Raw genomic sequence first — 20007 nt, 5'->3', positions numbered from 1 at the left:
ATTTCATATTATTCTGGCTTTCTAGGATAATGTGATCTACAGTTCAACAGTGAATCATCTCTGGCTATTAGGCAGTTGACAAGGTGCCTGGATATGTCATGAGAGTAATTATAGCATATAAGCTTTGGAAACTGGATGCTGGCTAGACTTTTGGGATTCTTACATTGTTAGCATAGTGGCATATGTATTTCTGTGTTTACTGCAAAAACTTATGAATCATTAATAGAACTTTAATAACAAATTGTGATGTGGTTAACTATTAAATTAAAACTATGAGAAACAGTTAAAGGAAGATTGTCATCTCTCTTACAATGACTCCTTACTACAATTCCCATAGCCTTTATCTCACCCTGAAATCTATTAATTGCTTGATTGTCTTGATATCTTTCTATTTGTACCATAATTTTCTGGTATTCCTGAAGATATTTTAGGAAGTCAGCTTTGTTCTCTTTTTCTCATCATGATGATGAAATAGCTGGTACTCATGAAATGACAAGTGTTTTGAATTTGGGAATATATAGAGAACATTATTATTTTGAGGATTAAGTCATCAATTTACCTTAAACAGCTTCTACTGAAAAAGTTCCAGGCCAGGTGCGATGGGTCATGCCTGTAATCCCAGCACTTTGGGAGGCCAAGGCAGATGGATCATGAGATCAGGAATTCGAGACCAGCCGGACCAACATGGTAAAACCCCGTCTCTAGTAAAAATACAAAAATTAGCCGGGAGTGGTGGTGCGTGCCTGTCATTTCAGCTACTTGAGAGGCTGAGGCAGGAGAATCGCTTGAACCCGGGTGGCGGAGGTTGCAGTGAGCCAAGATGGCGCCACTTCCCTCCTGCCTGGGCAAAAGAGCAAAACTCCGTCTCAAAAACAAAACAAACAAACAAAAAAAAAAACAGTTCTTGAGGGGAAAGCCAAGAGAAATCAGACCCATGAGTATACTTAAAACCATAGGTTAGACAGATACTTTAGGTATGGCTAAAGTCATGAATGGGGATGTGAATATGGCATCTCCTTATAGAGAAATAGAGTTTAGACAATTAACACTGGCAGCATAGGAGCAGGGAGTAATGGTTATTTTAGTAGTTGAGTCATTTTAAGGGATCAGAGAGGTCCAAGAATGTAAGGAGAATGAAGAACATAAAGGCAGGTCCCCAAGCACCTGTGTAGTAGATAGCAAGGGTCAAAAGTAAGCTCTGTTAAAAATGAGTCAGCATATAAGATGCAGAAAGACTAAGTAGTAGGTACCCAGTAATTCAGCACTGGCAGAAGAAGAGAAATGGGTCACTACAAATAGTACTTGAGAGTGTTGTGACCTTTGATTCTAGAGTGAGATTGTCCTGTCCTAGCTATCTGCTTAGTATAGTTATAGACCAATGTTTATGGCTAGATAGAAGAAAAAATTTTCTAGATTATTCTAAACCTGTGTTGCCCAATACTGAAGCTATTAGCCACATGTGGCTACTTAATCAATTCAAATCAAATTAACTAAAATTAACATCAGTTCCTCAGTAACATTGGCTGCATTTTAAGGCTTACTCAACATATCTGGTTAGTGGCTGTCATATTAGGCAGAAAAGATGTAGAACATTTCCATTATCATCGGAAAGTTCTATTGGACAGTGTTCTTCTATATGGTAATAGCCATAAAAGACTAAGTCTTTTGGGGAGTTCTAATGCTATCAAAATGTAGAATCTACAGGTATCTATAACAAGACATTTCTATGATACCATACTTTAAGGAAGCCAAGAAATAATATTATGTCAAATTTAGTGAGCTTTCTGAAAACAAGATTTTGATGGAAGAATTCTATTAAATGAAGTTAGTTTTGAAACTGGTGTTCATAATTTTTTTTTACTTGTTTGTATATTGTTGCAAGAAATAAAGGCTTTTTTCTTCACTGGGGAAGATGTATTAAAATCCTGTGGGAATGGATCATAACTTATATACAGAACTGCTGAAATTATATTAAAATCTGTATTTCTCACATGTATACTGTGTGCTTGGTGAAGCATATCAGCTTTTGTGGGTTACTTGAAATTTTCTCATATCCACTGATGGCTAATGGGAAAGTTGATTCTTCTATCTTTCCTTCATCAAACTGTCAGCAAGGCAGCTTCCTGTTTTGAGTGCTATTTTTCATTGTATTTAATACTCATGTTTTTATGAATGCATTCTTCATTGAGTTTAATACAGATTTTGAGTGTTTAGGTGTCAGAGAGATGCAAAAATATATACAGGGAAAGACAGGGTGAGACAGACAGAGAGGTTTAGACATACTAAGGAAAATACTAAAGAAGAAGCAAAATACTAGTTTTATCCTTTCAAAGTAAATAAAACTCTAAGAGAAAAAGAGAGAACTATTTGCATTTCTAATTTAGTATCTAATATTTTCCCTGATATACTAAACTTATGCCAGCTAGACTTTCTGGACATAAAATTGAGACACTTTTAGCACTCTGACACCTTCCTAGTATCCAGCTGCATGTGTCACCCTAGAGTAATCCATCCTATATTTGAGGTCCAGGAATCAAACTAATCAAAGGTACAAAAGTTCAGGATTAAGATGAGAGGGAGATTTTAACAAAGATGACCTCAAGGTCTCCTGAGAGTCACCACTGTTAGGTTTTGTGGCTTCTGCAAGGAAAACTAAAAATTCTCTTTGTTCAGAGTACTGCCTTTTTGGCTTTGGCATGAAGGTACTTGAACAGACAGACCTGGCCTTTAACATCATGGAACCAAAATCCATGTGATAGACATAGCTTGTGAGATTCAAACTTGCTCAAAATTAAATAAGCAATTTGCAGAAGAGGATGTCTGAACAATGGGGAAAGGCAAATTAAAGAAAAAATAAGACACCATTTTTCATCTATCAGATTGGAAAAAAATTAAGTGTGTGGAGCTGGGATTCTCATAAACTACTTGTGAGAGTCTAAGTTTATACATCTGCTTTGAGAAAAGTTTAGCTATATCTAGCGAAGTTGAAGATGCACATACTCTTTGAATTAGCAATCCAACTTTTATAGTTATATATTTATATCCTAAAGAAACTCTTGCACATATACAAGAATGTTCACTATAGCATTGTTTATAATAGCAGTCAAAATAAAGAAGCAGTCAAATAAACAAGAGCTATGCATATCAACGTGTGAATTTAAAAACATGATATTAAATGAAAGACACAAAATTATATATCTAGTATGTGATAAAGTATATAAACTGCAAACATGTAAAAATAATACCATGGATATTTTCTTATAAATTCATATGTAGTAATAGTATAAAAACATGTATTGAATTGATAAACACTAAATTTAGTGGATTAAATGTTAAAAAAAATAAAAGCAAACTCTGCCTCAGAGGCACAGGAGACAGCTGCATAAATGTGATTTGTCATCATCTTCTGGTATTAGAGCTACCAGCTTTTCTCAGACTATCCATGCTACTCTTTGTTTCACCAAGAGAAGTTTTCTAACTTGCCTAGGCCTCATATCTGTTTACAGTGTATCTGTTGGCCTTTTTCTGACTTCTTGTCACAGGATGGGTGAGGGTACCAAAGTCTTCAGTCAACTGGAGGAGGTTCTTTTTTTTATTTTCTACTGTACATTTCTACCTGAAAATTGTAAACTTTTAATATGTCTAAAAGGGAACTCCTGATTTTCTTTCCCAAATCTACCACACCTAAAATCTTTCTCATCTCGGTAATGGCAACTTTGTGCTAGGTGCTCAGGTAAAAAACCTGGAAATCAACTATGATTTTTCACTGTGGTACATATTTTCCATTTGCTCCTCTCTTAATCTTTCTAAACTTGCTCTGTGCTCTGGGAGTTCAACTTTTGTGGACCAAGTTAGTGATTTCCCTTGCTCTTTGACTTCCAGTTGGGTTCAACCAATGTGAGACACTGTGGAGAACAGGAGAAAAGTGGCATCAGTGTCTTCTCCCTGGTCTTAGCTCCTTTCTTGCCAGATTGCTATAGACTGGTTGTAACCCTTTCATGATCCTCTTCATACAACTCCATTCTCCAGGTTCCAGGAACCGTTCTCTCACCTTACCCTTTAAGCCTGGGTAGGATGACAGCTTCATCCTATAACTATCTCCTGGATACAGCACTATCCCTTTTTGTTTTCCTTGAACCTTGCCCCATATTTTTGTAAATAGTTTTTTTTTAAAATTTAACTCTCCTCAAACTATCCCGCTTAAATCTGCCACTCCCATTACCTTGGTCCAGGCCGTTAATCTCTCTTGCTTGGATTATTGTAAAAGCCTCCTAGCTTAAATCCCTGCTTCCTCCTTTGTCTCCACACAGTCTCTTTTCCATACAGAAGTCAGACTAACCTTTTAAAAATGTTAAGTCACATTACTCCATTGCTCAAAAACCCTCTAATGTATCCTCATATTAATATAAGTAAAGGTCAAAGTCCTTATGATGGCCCTAAACATCCTATCAAGATACATATAGTTGGTTCCCTTTTACCTCTTTGATTTCATCTTCTATTAATCTCCCCTTTGCTTTGTTTTATTTTATTTTATTTATTTTTGGTGTGTTTACCTACTGATTCTTCCCAAAGAGGCACCAGGTTAGGACTTTTGCATTTGTTTTTTATTCTTAGAATTCTCTACTCCTAAGTATTCCCATGGATCATGTTTTAAGCTCCTTCAAATTCTTGCTGAAAAGTCATCTTCTTTGGGAGAACTATCTTGACTATCCGGCTTAAAATTAGAAGCTCTTCCACCTACTCAACTGTTTTCTTCTATAGCATTTACTATCGCTTACTATCCCTTTAATTGGTCATTTCTTGTATTTATTGTCTGAGTTCTTCCACTAGAAAGTAAGTTGCATGAAAACAGAGTATGTGTCGGTTCACTGCCTGACCCAGGTAAATTATATTTATTGAATGATTGGTTAAATGTAGTGAGTTCGAGAGATGCCCCAGAAAACTGTGAGTGCAAGAGAAGGCTGTTTTGAGTAGTTGCTTTTATTCTGTCTTCTTATCCTGACTTCTCTCCACTTATATGGAACCGCTCCTGAATGGAAATTCTAGTTAGCTTATACTGCAAGACCACAAGATTCATCTGCCACCATCAATTTTAGAATATGTACATCACCCTCAGAGAAATTTCGTACCCTTTAGCAGTCACTCCCCATTTCATCACAACTCCCCAACCCTAAACAACCACTAATCTAATTTCTATCTCTATAGATTTGCCTATTCTGGACATTTCATATGAATGGAATTACATATGTGGTCTTTTGTGACTGGCTTCTTTAACCTAGCACAATGTTTTCCAGGCTCATCCATGTTGTAGCATGTATCAGTACCTCATTCCTTTTTATTGCCACATGATATTACACTCTATGGCTATATGCCACATTTTATTCATCCATTCATCAGTTGATGAACATGGGTTGTTTCTGTTTTGTTTTTCTATTATGAATAGTGCTGCTATGAACATTTGTGTATAAAATTTTGTGTGGATATGTTTTTATTCCTGTTGGGTATAAATACCTAGAGATGGAATTGCTGGGTCATCTAGTAACTCTGTTTAACCTTTGGAGGAACTGATAGACTGATTCCAAAGCAGCTATACCATTTTACACTCCGACCAGTAGTGTATGTGGGTTTCACTTTCTCCACTTACTGTCTTACTAACAATATTGGAAACACATTTCATAGCAATTCTATTGAATAGATACTATAAATCTTATTTTTATATATGGAGAAACTAAGGCTCAGAAAAAGCAATAATAATTTGTCCCAAACTGAAAAGCCTAGTAAGTATTGGAGCTAGTCTTCCAACTCAGTTCTAATTTAAAACTCACATTTTTCATGTATTCAAAAATGTATTTATTTTTTCCAGAAAAAAAAATACATGTATATATAATTTTTTCTTTTTCTTTTTTTTTTTTTTTTTTTGAGGCAGAGTCTCACACTGTCACCCAGGTTGGAGTGCAGCATTAGGAGATTAGCTCACTACCGCCTCCGCCTTCCAGGCTGAAATGATTCTTGTATCTTGGCCCCCCGAGTAGCTGGAGACAGACATCACCACGCCCAGCTAATTTGTATATTTTAGTAGAGATGGGGTTTTGCCATGTTGTCCAGTCTAGTCTCCAACTCCTGTGCTCAAGTGATCCTCCCATTTTGGTCTCCCAAACTGCTGGGATTACAGGTGTGAGCCACGCTGCCAGGCCCAGAAATATTTTTGAGAATCATTTACATTTCACACATATTTGAGTGTCTAGTATGTCTTAGAATTGGGGAACCAATTAACTCAGTTTGCATGGAGCTCAGTCAGACTAGTAACTCGGAATTACTTACATATAGCACAGCAGTTCTCATACCTTTAGGTTGTTTTTAATAGTCTTAAAAGCTAACGAAGACCCCCGAAGAGCTTTCATTTTTATAGCTTTTGTCCACTTATATTCTAGTATTAGAAATTAAAACAGGCCGGGCGCGGTGGCTCAAGCCTGTAATCCCAGCACTTTGGGAGGCCGAGACGGGCGGATCACGAGGTCAGGAGATCGAGACCATCCTGGCTAACACGGTGAAACCCCGTCTCTACTAAAAAATACAAAAAATTAGCCGGGCGAGATGGCGGGCGCCTGTAGTCCCAGCTACTCGGGAGGCTGAGGCAGGAGAATGGCGTGAACCCGGGAGGCGGAGCTTGTAGTGAGCTGAGATCCGGCCACTGCACTCCAGCCTGGGCGACAGAGCGAGACTCCGTCTCAAAAAAAAAAAAAAAAAAAAAAAAGAAATTAAAACAGAAAAATTTAAAATACTAACTTGTTTAAAATAACAATAAACTTGCTGCCAAAACATACTTTTAAAAAAATAATTTCGTGAGAAGAGTGGCATTGTGTTACAATTTCATACATTTTTAAAATCTCAGGCTTAAAAGGAGATGAATTCCCATGTATGCTTCTGCATTCAGTCTGTTGCAGTATGTTGTTCTGGTTGAAGTGCATGAAGCCCACACATATATGTATTTAGAAAATGAAATATTTTCATAGCTTTTTGAGATATTTGCGGACATTCTTCAATACTACATCAAAATTTACAAGTAGTATAAAGGTTAATGATGATGTAGAATCTGAAATATAATGCATCTTCATATTTTATTATATGATATTAAAATCCATTGATCTGACTTGCAATTTGAATGGATCTTTTACCATTGCATGATTTTGTAAGATTTTTTTATTGGTCATTTGGAAGGTGTTAGATCTCTGAGTTATATAGAACTTCCAAATGTTGACATATTTCATGAAACAATGTAAAAACATAATATCCATTAGTACCATATTTGCTAATCTGAAAGCTCAGATTCTATCACTGACAAACAAATACAATTAGTTGTTTTCCTTCTAGTGAAAAGCTCACTTTGTTTCATTTTTGGGAAAATATCTGTTAAAAATTCAAATCTAAATAACCGCTCTTTGTCTGTCAGTCATTTTTTCAGGTAAAAATAGTGTTCTATTTTTAAAAAAAGCAGTCAACTCTGATTTCAAAGACTAGTACAGTTGAGTGCCACTGCCTTAACTTCTGCAAAAGCACCAGTAATTTCACTCACCATTGCTTTTGCACCATTAGAGAAAATATCAATACAGTGAAAAAGACAGAAAAGATTATAGTATTATTAGAAAAATAGTTTTATGCATACAATTTAGGTGTATGACTATATTATATTCATACCCTGATAGTGTCCCAAATGCTTTTTGGAGTACATGAGAGTTGAAGGTATGAAATTCAAATGATAGACGTGTATGTAATACTGATGAAGGAAATAGGCATTCTCTTCCACAGAATCAAATGTTTATTTTTAAAAAGTCTACACAATTATTCAAAACATCAAATAGAAGGAAATTAATTTCTTTAAATATCTTCTTACTTCAAATTCTATTTCCTTAACTTTCTTTAAGTGACCTTTAGTAGAAATAATCCTTTTATGTTGGGAAGAAATAATTAGTTAGCCTTGAGCAAGAAATATTTTCTTCTTAATAATTTCAAAAATTGTAAATTAGTGTTTATTAATGTAGACTATTGTACAATATCAATATAGAAGGATATAAAGAATAAATAAAATTTTCTCCTTTCTTTGTCTCTGTTGGCCTTATTGCACATACCACAGACAATCACTGTTGATACTCTGTTGTTTATGCAACACATTCCTATGCATATTTTAGTTTAAAAAATTATATTTTTAAAAATACAAATGTGTTATGCAACTTTCTTTTTTTTTTTTCAAAAAACAGTACAGACTATATCTCATTCTTGGGGATAAAATTTTTGTTTAATTTGTTCACTAACCTCTGGAATCTAGAACAGCACATAAAATGTCCTCAATAAATATTTGTTAAATAAATGAATTTGTTCTTTTCATCAGTTTGAGGGCTGTCTGCATAATATTCCTAGCTATCAATAAATAATACTTGGTTTATACATTCGTCTATGGATAAACATTTGGTTTCTTCTTAATTTCTCACTTTTAAATAGTACTAACAGTTGGAAAGATGGGTAGAAGAGTGTTTTGGGCAGTGTGAGTAGCGTGGGTAAGACACAGCAGCATGAGAGAGAAATGACTTTTCTGGGGATTTTTATGTTTTCAGTGAAAATAGTGGTATATGTGTATGTGCATTTGTAGTTGGGGTTGGTGGGTGCTAAATTTGGTTGTCAAAAGTTAGATGAACTGAGATGGGCAAGTAAGGGCAAAATCATGAAGTGCTATGTATATCTTATTGGAAAGTCTGGACTTTATCAGTGGAGAGCCTTTGAAGAGTTTAAACTGGGGGAGTGACATGATCGTATCTACCATGACTGAATTTCCAACTTTCCGGAGATTGGGATAAAGTGACATTTTCTAGTCAATGAAAGTGTCTGTGATTATTGAAATTTATTAAACAGGATAAAATAAATCATAATATCTCTATATTATGCAACTTTTGTTCATTCTTAAGACTCTAAAATATATTTTGATATAGACATTATATGATTATAATGGCAAGTATTTATTGGGTGCTCACTATGTGAAGGCAACTGTTCTAAGTGCTTCACATGTATTAACTTGCATTAACTCACTTGATCTATACAGCACTCTATCAACTATTCCAGTTTTACACAAGATAAAACAAGACCAAAGTTACTGCTCTAGGAAGTGGCATAGCAAAGATTTTAAACCGGGAAATCTGGCTCCAGAACCCATGCTCTTAAACACTTTACCATACTTATTCCTAAGTCTGATTATTATTAACATATGCAAACAAAACTCACTAAATTTACATATGAAACTGTAACAAATCAAATAATTAAAAGTTGTATTTCCTCATTTACAGATGATGTAAGTTCACCTTCTATATTCTGTTTTTATTCCAATAGAGGTTTTCTGTAAATATAAAGAGATAAAAATGTATTCTGTGAATTAGTGAGTTTGTTGGCCAAACTGACATTAGTTATAATATAAAGAAATTGACCTTTATAATGCAGAATACCCTTAAAATTAACAAAAATATCATATCTGAAAAGTTAATGCTAGTTGTACATTACACATAATATTAACCTAATAAATATATATATATGTGTGTATATATACAACAAGCATACATTTGCCATTCTCAGTAACATAAGTGTTTTTTTCTCATGCTACCAAAATATTAATGATCTTTACAGGCATAGTAAAAATTGAATAACTTCCATACATTTTTAATATTGCAGAGAGCCCATACTAAAGGAATGTTTCTAGCATTGTAACCCAAACTAGAAGTATCCTTATAGGTTATCTAGTTCAACCTCTCATATTACAGGTAGGTAAATGGAAGCCCAGATAATTACTTGTACAAGGTGGCAAAATTGAAACTAGAACCCAGATCTCCTGACTTACATTCCAGAAATCTTCCACTTTGTAACTTCATAGGTAATGAAATATTTTATGTACTTTAACAGCTCTTATTAAACAACTTATAAGATGAGCATAGTACTATTTTTTGAGTTTAATTTTTTTCTACTTCTCTGTCATTTTCTATATACCAACAAATGCTTAGTAACTAAATACTTATGTGATTTTTCTGGCCTCATTTTGGCTGTTAAATCTTTATAACTCTGCATTTCTATTTTTCTACACTCCCAGTATGCCATTGATTTTTTAAAATTATAATTTCTTGTTATTTTGATACCTTGTTTCCGAAGAATTTAGACTACCATATTTTACATAAGCTCTTACTCTTATTAAAAGGAAATTAGGATCTGGGGAACCCCTTGAGCACTCAAGTTTTCAAATACATGGGCAAATGAAATGCAAGGATTCTTGTGACCCATATGTCAGTGGTTAAATTTGATCAGTGATGGGCATTGAAGACTTTCAAAGTCCAGATGTAACTGTTTTCTCTATAGAAGATCCCGATTTGCTATTTCTGAAAAAAATATCATTTAAACTATGGTTAACCTCCCTAAACTAGCACATATGAAAACTCATATGCTGGTTCTATTGTGAAATTCTTAGTATCATTAGACAAGTTGTGTTTCATAAAATACTTTACTATAGATTGCTTCTGTTATTAGATGAGCATTTCATTGTTAGATTACATGTTAGACATGGGAAATTAAAGTGCTGAATTAAGTAAAGAATCAATGTTGCTTCTTAAGTGAACTGAGGAAAATGATGACTAAAATCAACTGTCTACCAAGAGAGATTTAAAGTGCATTATTTCCCTTGATTTTTTTTTTTAAAAAAGAGGAAGCATGCTATAGCAGAAGGAGTTCTGAACTGAGAATTAGGACTTCTGGGTTCTAGTCCTAACTCTGCCACTAGCTAATTAGCTATCTGACATCAGGCATGTCACTTTCCCCTCTGGCTTTCAGCTTTCTTATTTGTCAAACTTGGGGTCTGAATGATCTCTTTGACTCTTCACAACATTGATTTTCTGAGTATATAATTGTTTGAATAAGTATACTTCTAAAAAGACAATTAAATTTAATTTTTAACAGATAAGATAGATTTTTTTAAAAATCACCTCCAGATATAGATTAATCACAGTTGAACCAGGGTTCAGAAATATAGTAGAGAACAAATAAGCTGGACTGATTGGGGAAAGTAAAGCTTTTTTTTTCTGTCTTTCTTTTTCTCTCTTAATGTTTCTCTTCCTCCCTAAAAAGCTCAGCTATGCAGTGACCTTTGTAACAATTGTTGAAGTTCAAATTGGAAAACACTTTTGGAACTGTATAGATACACGTATACCAGGCATACTACACACACCACACCCCTACATATCCTCTCCCTTCCTCCAGGTCTCCAGTTCTTCAGTTTATAGGATCAATCTGGGACTCCAGGTTAGAAAAATAAGCACACTGTCGCTTTAATACTAATGAGCACCATGACATTTAGAGATACGAAAATTTATTCTCAGATATTAGCTTAGAAGCATTGGATGTTTTAAAGTTGAAAGGGAAATAGGTTTGAAGTTAGAGTTAAAATTTTGGGTCAATCATGTATCCTCTTTGTATGTTTCATCATCTGTAAATTGGTGGTGGTGATAACAGCTACTTAAAAAGTGGTGTTTTTTTTTTTAATTGACAATAAAATGGTATGTATTTCTTGTGTACAATTTGATGTTTTGAAGTATATATACATTGTGGAGGGACTAAATCTAGTTAATTAACGTATGCATTGCCTCACGTAAACTTTTTGATATAAGGTTTTAGGCTAAGTCCATTTTTTGATATATTTTTTCACTTTGCTAATTCAGAGAAAATAGGCTAAGATGAGAAGCTTAATACTGAAAATTACTTACTTTGTAATTTTATCTTGGTAGAGTTGCAATGCCAGTAGAATTTCTACCACAGTTTTTTACTTTATATTGATAATAACGTGAATGATAGTAACAATAGTATCACCTCACTGTTGCTTATGATCTCTGCCTTATAATTATTTGGGTTGACAAAGAGAATTCTTCTTGACTCTAAGTGTTCTAAGCTGCTCTTGATTGCTCAATTAATTTGAACCAACGGAGGGAACAGAAGTATATCTGTAGGCAGTCCTTGATTACCTGTGCTCTTAGTTGTACAGATAACTCCAACAGCAGCTGCTTCAGATGTTTATATTTAGCTCATGAATGGATTTGAGTGTTAATCTCTGATATAACCACATCTGATGTTTGAGGAACCCTTGTCTTTAGTTTGTTTTGTTGATAATTAAACCTTGAAAGTGTTTTGTCTGAATTCAAAGCATATTATCTGGAAGAAATATATTGGCCAAAACTCTCACTTGCAATGTGAATCTTCCTGGGAAAGTCTTGTTTGTTTCGTTCATCTCCTTGCCATGTAGAAGACTGCTGTAATGCTTGAGTTACTTTTTCTCCTCTTTTTTTTCCTGCCATGAGTTTGTTAATTCACTCTTTGCTTAAAGAAGAATGTCAGAAAGCTAATTTTTTATAAAAATGGTAACAGTTATTGTTTGACTGAATTTGGTTCCAAAGAAAAGAAACCTGAAAGGCACCAAACCTATATTCAGTTACATTGGGTTGTAGTGATTTAATCACTTGCCTTTGGATTTTTGCCATCCTCAGAATTCTTAATTGATGCTCACTTTAGTATTCCAGATTTTTCTCCTTTCTTTGAAACTCTGATTGTACTACCTCTTCCGTGGCTTTTATTACTATTTACTAACAGTTACAACTTTACTCAGAGATTCTTATAAAGCAGTGCCTGAAACCTCCACGAATGGAAGAATCGTTTTTTCCCCAGTCATGTCATAGATTTTCTTTGTATTTTCGTGTTTGCTTGTTTTCACAGTGCCATTTTATCTTCATCTGGTTTAGATTCATTGGTTTTAAAATTGCAAGTAGTCTTTAGTAATTAACTATATTAAATACATTTATTTCTGGGTTAGGTTAAGAATTGTAATTCATGTATAGCCTTCCAATTCCTTCGTTTTTAAAGTGCCATTCTTGGAAACTTCTTGTTAGAACTGACTAGATATAAGCTTGAAAATTATAGAACTCAAGTGTAGTTCAGTTCTGGAGGGATAGGTGGTTTTCTTTTGTGCTCCTACTCATTTGATTGGGGAATTAATTTTTTACTGTTAGTGAGAAATTGGTTAAACCACATTGCTACTAATTTTCTAGAAACTTAATTATAGAATCTCTTGAATAATTGTAGACTGTAGATTTTCTAATACTATCTTGTTGAATGGGGAAAAATACTTTTTTTCATGGAATTTATTCAGCAGTCATTGGTTCCATGGTTTTTGTTGAATTGGAAGTCTTATCTAGATTTTCAGAAATTTGGTTGAATTTTCTCCTTAGAATAACATGGGAAAGTTTTTGCTTTACGATTTTTATGCTACACAGGACATTCTATTAGTCTTCCTTTACAATAAAATTCATTACATCTTCATTATGTATATATTAATAACATGGCCTTAGAATCTTCAGAAGCAAATGAAAAATTTTCATTGATTTGTGTTTTTTTGTGTATATTTTCATCATATAAGAGTTGAACATATGCTTAATATCAAAATTAAAATTCATAATAGTGCTATAAAATTTAGATATTTTAATGCTCTCATTTTTTACATGGGCATTTTTCTGTTATTTAGTTAATTAGTAGTGAAAGTATAAGTTTGTCTCTTCTAAAATGGGAAAAATTGGAATGATCTTAATATTTCCTTATTTGGGAGTCACTTTTTTCATGAAAAATAAATTTACTATTTCTATGAATTTTAAATTAAAAATCTCTCTTAAAAATACTTTGCAAATAAGGAGCATTTGAACAAACTTTATGAAACCAAGATTATTAGGACCTATACATTGTTAGGTTTACTTTAATGAGTTATATCTAGCTATGTATAGGTATTTACATAATATATACATTTATATATTTATTATGATTTTCTACATATTTTAAATAGTGATGAATTGAGCCTAATTATCCTAAAGAATAGTGCCATTCATATTTCAGGCTTGCCAGCTACATAAATTTGTTCCAGGAAATTTTTATTACATTTAAAAATCAACTGTAGGGTTCTATTTATGTAATATTACCTTGTCAGAAACTGACATTAAATGAGAATAAGTTATGATTGAGTATTCATATATCCCGGCTTACCTGGTATTGTCCTGGTTTTTATACTTGTGTTCTTGACATAATAATTAACAGCACTTCCTTTCATTTAAAATGTCGTAGGTTGGATGATGTATTTTATGAGTGACTTCACATGATGGAATCCATAAAGGGATTTTTTTTTTTTTTTTTTTTTTTTTTTGAGACGGAGTCTCACTTTGTCATCGAAGCTGGAGTGTAGTGGCACCATGTCAGCTCATGCAACCTCTGTCTCCTGGGTTCAAGCAATTCTCCTGCCTCAGCCTCCCTAGTAGCTGGGATTATAGGCACCCATGACCATGCCCGGTTAGTTTTTATATGTATATATTTTTAGTAGAGACGGGGTTTCAACATGTTGGCCAGGCTGGTCTCGAACTCCTGATCTCAGGTGATCCACCCGCCTCGGCCTCCCAAAGTGCTGGGATTACAGGCAGGAGCCATCGCACCCAGCCTGTATTTTTTTAAGACCTACTATATGTCTGGAACTGTTATAGGTTTGGAGAACCAGCTAAAAGTAAATAAACTAATATAAAAATGATGTAATCAAGTAATTTAGAAGATTTTATATATTATTGTTTCCGAAAAGGTGATCAAGTAGATTTTCTTTGTCAAAGAACATAACATTTTTTTCATCAGTGCATAATAATTGAGTACTTTTGGAATCACAACACTTTAAACATTTAGACAGGATCCTATTAACATTTTAGAAAGAGATTAAGAGATATTCTATAGATGTGTCAGTATGATGGAAAGAATGCATTGTTTTTATAAAGTCAACGAGCACTTTAAACACTTTCCACTCTATTTTAAACCTTTAAGTGTAAAAGAAAGTAGCTGTGAATACCCACCTAATTAAAAATGTTTTTGAGAAGTAGATCAGGATTCTCAAATGGGGTTGCTGAGAGCTTGTAAAAACGTATTCGATATACCTATACATTTCTTAAACTGTTTGAGTCAGCTAGCCAAAATCTTCTTGGCTAGTAAGGGTGTAAAAAATACAGAGTGAGAAGATTTGAGTAGGAGGCAGATTTAAAAACTGAGAAACCTGATATCTGGACCAACTAATCGTGACACAGGTTCATTCTTCCAACTTTGAAATTCAACTAAAGAATGGCTTTTTTTATCTAAAGTATAACTTCTGAAAACATTCTCCTACAAAAGCTTTGGTGGCATTATGGAAGGTGAACTAATTTATCAATCATCTATGAGTCTGTGGGCAGTTATTTCCTTGGGCAATTAAGAATTAGAACCTGTTTTCTGATACCAGTGTCTTGACATATAATTTAATTTTATTGGAAGAAGGTGATGTTAGAAAGAGTTAATACAATGATGTAAATTCTTATGAAATGTTTCCTGTAAAATTGCTTAGTTTGTATAATTTATTTGGTCCTATCTAGTTGATTCTGCCTTCTAAATTATAGTTTGTGTTACTAGAATTGTTTGTTTGAATTTTTAATACAATTCAAAATTGAATTTCTAGATGTAATATTTTCTGAATAGATAATTTTCACATCTGTTGATGGAGACTTAGTTCCCTGAGCCATCAGACTTCTTTTACTGTTCACAGACCTTAAATAGCATTAAATTGTAATTTTCCTAAATATAAATTAGTGTGCCTTTTAATATCACTGTATCTCCCAACAACGTATTTTAATGTTTTAAAATACAGGAAGAGGTCTTGAAGGCTTATGAAGTTATTATCTTAAACTAGTTAACTTTTATTTTTATTTCTCCTTTTTGCAGAAACGTTTATAGTTCACTGAAAAGAGGCTGGGGTTGGGGATTCAGACCAACTGGCTTACATGGCTCTATTGATTACAAGCTAACAAGCTGTGTGATCTTGGACATATTTTTAACCTTCCTCAGCATCATTTTCCCAAGTTTGTTGCAATAGAGAAAAAATGCGAAATGCTAATCCTAGCACACAAAGTATTTGGACTATCATTTGTGCTAAAAAAAAAAAAAAAAGTGTTTATTGAATGTTTTTTTATTTCAAATTCTTTATCTCTTGTCTTCTCATTAGATTTGATTTTCTACCACTTGTGCAACAGTGGGAATGGCCGGTGAGTTCAGTTAGTTACAATGGTTACCAAACTAGAATTAACTCAGATATGGCTCAAATACTCCTGTAGTTCAAAGCAATTCTTTCTGGTTTGTTAATTTATTTGGCTGCCTATCACCAACTATTCTGATAACTAATTATTTAGAGTTGGTTTTAGTTCATTTCAAATTTACTGAGCATAAAATCAGTAGTAAGCACTGTAGTCGTGTTTGTGCCTTGTTATAGAGATGCATGTGACACAGATCCTCCTCTTAAGGAGCTGAGATGTAGGAAGTATACCTTGTGGCCTATCATTTGTTCTTCCTCTCCACGAGTTTTCTCTACAGAATTATGAGTAGCACTAGAGTAGATTCTTACCTAATTCAAAGTAAAGGCTTTGAACTTGGGTAGGGAGCCACGAGAGTCCAGTAGGGAAAATATCCCTGAGATCTGTGTTTGCTGCCTCTACAATTCTTCTAGGACCATTGATGCTATAATAATTTTTTTTTTACAAGCAGTGATCTTTTTAAGTATTACCTTTAAATTCAAGTTTTGTGATGATCTCATCACCTTTTCAGATGTTTGCCTCTTCAAAAGGCAACGTCCACCGCTGCTGAGGTTGTTTTTAAGTACTACCAATTGTAGTATTTTATTCTTTATGAGGCTCATATTTTAATGTATTTTTTTCCTTCTTGTCTCAGGATTACATATCCAGTTTTTGCTTTCAAGATAAAAAATTTAAAAACCCTTATTTTTATTGATATGAAAGTTCTAAAACCATGAGCATTTTAAAGTTACACTAGAAAGTGAGTTTTATAAGCTTCTTCTTAAACTCAATTTGTAATCTTAAATTATTGCATAAAGTGATTTTATATCTTTAAAAATCTTGAATTGGCTGGCACTTTGGGAAGCCAAGGTGGGCAGATCACCTGAGGCCAGGAGTTCGAGACCAGCCTGGCCAACATGGTGAAACCGCATCTCTACTAAAAATACAAAAAAAAAAAAAAAAAAAAAAATTAGCCAGGTGTGGTGGCAGGCACCTGGAATCCCAGCTACTCAGGAGGCTGATGCAGGAGAATCTCTTGAACCAGGAGGTGGAGGCTGCAGTGAGCCAAGATCACACCACTGAGCTCCAGCCTGGGCAACAGAGTGAGACTCCATCTCAAAAAAAACAAAAAACAAAAAACAAACAAACTAAAAAAAAAAAAAAAAGCCAGAGGACCTGTCAAATCAGTAAATCAGTCTGTTGGGGAAAGCCAAATTTCTACCATTTGAGAGTCCAGGTCCAGAGGTCCAGTGGAATGAAAATTAGGAAACAAGGTAGAAGTCTGAGCACCAGTGAACTTGGAGGAAACAAGATCAGAGTGAGAAAAAAAAGAAAAATAGTATGACAGTGAGTATGGAAGAGGAGAGTGAATTAGATGACTACAAGCAGTGTTGGATATTTGTGACTTGGACTGAAAGGTCACAGGACATCGTACTAGTTGCTGGGCTACTTTAAAGAAAATAGAGTTTCATAGATACTTCCCTAGATAAGTGCTTTCATTTTAGAAAACATTATATTTAGGAAATGTTATATTCCAACAAAACAAAACATCCTTAAAAATAGATTATAAGGAAAATCTCAGATGCTTTATCTGTTGGGTAAAGTAATTTTGAGAAGGTAGGACATTCAGGAATTCCATTCTCCATTTATCATAGTGGTAAAGAGGACAGAATCTGTGGCCAGATTGCTGATTTTGAATCTCAGATATATTATTTATTAGCTAAGGATTTGGGCAAGCTGATTTACCTTTGCATGCTTCAGTTTCTTTGTCTTTAAAGTGGAGGTAACAGTATGACCTACTTCATAGGATTGTTGTGAAGAATAGATGACTTAATATATAAAGCTTTTCCCAGTGCAAAACAATTGCAGTATAAGTTTAAGCTATTATTATTGTATGAAGGGGCATGGTGGGCTAGGACAGAGATTCCCTTGATTTCCTCTAGGCAAATTGTAAATACACCCTAGAAATGGCCACAGTATGTGGTGTGTTTGTATGGGTAACTGTCCCAAGCCTTAGTTGTATTTGGGAGGTTTCTCAAATCATACTAGACTCACTTCCTAGACTTCTCCACATACCTTTCTCTTGGCTAGAACCTGGCAGCCTCAGCCTACAGACACACTGCACACGGGGCAGCAGCACACTGGACTCATGCAAATATTTGAGTGTATTTCTCATACTTTCATGGGTGTTGTAAATATTGTATCTGGAATGCTGGAGAATGCCAGAGAATGCCAGAGAATGTTGGAGTCTGCATAATCACTGTATTTGGGCCTGAAACCAGGAAGCCATATGCTATTTGGGAAGAGAAGGGTTGGGGAATAAACATACAGAGAATCTGGTCTGCCAGGCTTGCTGCTAATTTCCAGAGTAATTCAGGCATGTCGCTTAATGTCAAGATCTGTTTTCACATCCATAAGACGTCAAAGTTCAATTTACTTACGTCTTTGGTTATCTGATTGCTAGCCAAGCTTCTTGCCTTATTTTGTAAACAAAGCTTTAACTGTGAAGTTGTATATTTCTTCATTCCTTTTAGTTGTATATTCTCTTAGCTGTACATAGCATTAGGATTCTTGGTACCTCAGCATATGGCTCCTAACTTTTAGAAATTCCCTAACTATGTATTCTAAGTGTGAGATGAGGGAAGATACCTCTCCCTTAGACTCCAGACTTGCTTGGATTAAAAATTAGAAGATGTGAATTCAAATTCACTTAAATTCTCTATGATTTGGTCAACTTATTTTATCTCTCAATAGCTTAGTTTTTCATCTGTAAAATGAAAATAACAATGCAACCTTTAGGATGAGGATTAAGATAACAACAAGAATTTTAAAGAAAATGCCTTGTTAATAAAGTCTTTTTGTCTTACTCCTTCCCTTCCTCTCCTTTCTCATGGAGCTTCTAGAGAAAGAGCCAATCCTGCAATACTTGGTGGTGATATTGACACAAATGATTTAATTGTTTTTCCCCTTTAGAGGACAAAAGCATTTCATGTTTCTGAAAGGCCAGAAGTTACTAGTTTTATGTGTAGGTTATGGAGATGTAGCCAGTGACTGGAGGTCACCCACAGAGAACAGTAATGTAAAGACAGTCTGTCTTATATTGAAGGAGAGATGTTTCAGAATACCTTCATTTCCAGATCCAAAAAGGATGGGCTTATAAAGCACAATGTGCTAAAAGCCCAGCTGTGAGGTTGGGAGCCTAGATGGCAGGATTCCATAGATTGTTCTTGCTCTGTTAGGATTTGCGACATGAATAGACCTCAGTTGATCCAGGAATAGACTTCCTTTTGCAGCCAGGAAGAGGGGAAGTAGGAGACTTGAGTATGCCTGGTATAGGAGAGTTTGATCTTAATTTAGGAAATACCTGAGTATTTTTGCCTTGTTTGTACACTGTAGATTCTAATGACATTTTAAATGTGAATATCAAGGAGGAAATTCTCATACAATCAGTGAAAAAGAAAACAACAACAGTAACAAACAGCCTATACCTCAACTCATGAGGCACGCTTCCTGTGAAGTGGTCCCTAAGTGATTCCTAAGAGCACAATTGCTGCATTTATTAAACTTTTTATTTACTGAGCAATGGACAGTAGCATATGGGAGCAATGACAATAGCTGACTGATGAGAAAACAAAGAAATTCCAGTATTCTGCTGTTTTGAAAAAACTCATTCAGAATTTAGTCATATTGGTTCAGCTGTTGTAACCAAAGACTGATAAGATAATAGAGGTCTTTGTGGTGGTTTTGTACTGAAATCCTTTATCTTTATGATGCACTGGGGCCCTTTAGTGTGGAAAGCTTTTAAAACTGCTATTGGATTCAGAACTCA

At 34.4% G+C, this 20007-nt stretch overlaps 1 protein-coding gene across 12 annotated transcripts in view; it reads left to right on the top strand.

Annotated features, from left to right (window-relative positions):
* The window catches only part of SOX6 (SRY-box transcription factor 6), a 702902-nt gene that overhangs the window by 438714 nt on the left and 244181 nt on the right, over positions 1 to 20007 (top strand). The window lies entirely within an intron of this gene.

The sequence above is a fragment of the Rhinopithecus roxellana genome, chromosome 15, assembly GCF_007565055.1.
Source record: "Rhinopithecus roxellana isolate Shanxi Qingling chromosome 15, ASM756505v1, whole genome shotgun sequence".
NCBI classification, from domain to species: Eukaryota; Metazoa; Chordata; class Mammalia; order Primates; family Cercopithecidae; genus Rhinopithecus; species Rhinopithecus roxellana.
Note: the sequence above shows the minus strand (reverse complement) of the source record. Positions and strands in the feature narration are given on the sequence as shown.